Source organism: Lactuca sativa, chromosome 2 (genome assembly GCF_002870075.4).
Source record: "Lactuca sativa cultivar Salinas chromosome 2, Lsat_Salinas_v11, whole genome shotgun sequence".
Lineage (NCBI taxonomy): Eukaryota > Viridiplantae > Streptophyta > Magnoliopsida > Asterales > Asteraceae > Lactuca > Lactuca sativa.
This window is the reverse complement of record NC_056624.2, coordinates 159,026,542-159,028,747: the sequence shown is the minus strand read 5'-3', so window position 1 is coordinate 159,028,747 and position 2,206 is coordinate 159,026,542. Positions and strand designations below refer to the sequence as shown.

The window sequence follows — 2,206 nt, the reverse complement described above, 5'->3', positions numbered from 1 at the left end:
TGTTTTTGGACTCAGGTCATAGTCTAATATTTAATTTTCATACTTGAAATATTTTTAATAAAAATATTTATAAAAGTCGAAAAATCAAACGTTTTCAGATTTCTTAATTGTGAAACCTTAAACTATTTATTTTGACATGATTTCTATTATTGGTTATGTATTCTGAAATAATATATAAATCTAAATCCGGTTGATGTGGATTTTAACAATGAAAATAGCACAACACTTATAAATTCGTGAACGACTATATATATGTATGTATATACGAGTATGAGACATATGTCATAATCGATTACGTGTGGTTGATTAAACTTTCATAAATATACATTATATATGCGTCAATTTTAGATATAAGGGACTAATGTTTAACAAATTAACAGTTTCACATTTCCTAATGTATGAGTTTAAATTTATATATATGTAATACACAAATACATATACTAATGTGTATAACTAGCACAATAAATCAATACACACCCAAATACACAAATAATTAGGAATTACATTGCTTCTAAATGCAAACCAAACAGATACATAAATAATTAAACTAATACATACACAAACACATATACGATATGCATCTTATTATCAAAATACCCATACATGTGTATAAGTAGTACCATTCAAGAAGTGTATACTTGACTAAAATGAACACTACAAGTTTAACCAAAATGATTCAAGATCATAAGTACTTCAAATTTGCAGCCAAAAGTCTCCCAAAAATCTAATCAAAATCATTTATATTGTTGCTTCTAAATCTCAATTAAAAATCTTATTTAAAGTACATACAATATGGATATCATTTATATTGTTGCTTCTAAATCTCAATTAAAAATCTCATTTAAAGTACATACAATATGGATGAGAGAAAAATATACACACAATAATAAGTTATAATGTTCTATAAGTTTTAACCTATACAAAACCACACACTATAGTAAACTCTTCCTTGATTGAAGCTGACAGTGAAACCCCTCGTGCTTGTGTTTTCCAGCAAACCGGAAGATCATCAGCTTCCCTTTTGTTCTTCATCCATCTTTGATTATCTGTCAAAAACAAACCCAAACACCCATTTAGGTTACATAGATTCCTGTCAAAACACACCAAATCCATACCTGTTGCTGATCCCGTTCATGTTCATTTTTTTTTTCCGTTGAAGAAGCAATCCAAACATCCCCGATTCTTTTGTGTTTTATGCCTGACGAGAAGTTACAAGCAAGAGCTGCCACCGCAGCCCTCGTTGAAGAAGCAACCGGCGACAGCTCTGCTGTCGCTCCCGTCTTTCTCATACCTTCGTCGAAGCAGGCGAGCATCCGAGATGGTCCCCTTCTGGCCTCGCATCTCACCGCTGCACCCACTGAGACCGAAGAAACCCTCTTCTAGCCTCACCCTCGTACCTTCTCTTTCTCCAATCAAGCAGCGCCCATCGAAGCCTCGCCTATGCGGTTGTTGCTGCTCGCATCGCTCCAGGCGGAATGGTTCTCTCTTCCCCCTTCGCACATCACAGCCGGACGAGACGGAGCACGAACTCGATGCTTCGTTCCTTCGTTACTTCGGTCTCGTCGATTCCGGAGACGTTTCCTCAGCCAGCAATCGATCGGCATCCATCGGACCTCCACCTTCGTGCTTCCCTCTCTTCGTTCATCTGTCCCTTTGTAATCCGTTCGTCTTTTGTCATCCGTATGACTTATCGAACAAACGATAGGGCGTAAAAGCCCTAAGTCCTTCCAACTTCGGTAAAATGACCAATAAACCCCCCTCTGCAACATCCATTTTAAAAGAAGCCCATTTTCCCAAACATTGGTGTATTTTAAACAAAACAGCCCCTCATTTGGTTATTTTTTAAAAAATAAATCCCGACCTTCAAACTTTGAATAATAATAAGCATTTCAGCTCCTTCATTGAAAATCCTTAACAAAATCAGTCCAATTCTAAAACATAACTTCAATTTAAACCATTTCAACTAAATTTAAACATCTAAATTTTCATTGCATCCTTTTGTATTCAACTAAATTTAAACATCTAAATTTTCCAAGTATTTAAGAAACAAAGATTATCACGACTAAAAACATGACTTTAATGACATACGTTGCATTTCATTAAAGCATGTAGATGACACGCAAATATATGTCATTGAAGCCTTCATTATAAAAGAAAGATGATAGAAATTTTTTGTCGAAACTTGCAACATATAATTGTGACAAAC

At 34.8% G+C, this 2,206-nt stretch overlaps 1 long non-coding RNA gene across 1 annotated transcript; it reads right to left on the bottom strand.

The window, feature by feature from the left end:
* Positions 1-797: 797 nt before the first annotated feature.
* Positions 798-1,720, bottom strand: LOC122196752 (uncharacterized). Its single transcript, XR_006188795.1, has 2 exons — positions 1,116-1,720; positions 798-1,046 (listed from the first exon to the last, which is right to left on the bottom strand). It is a non-coding gene; the product is annotated as an uncharacterized LOC122196752 (long non-coding RNA).
* Between the last annotated feature and the right edge of the window lie 486 nt (positions 1,721-2,206).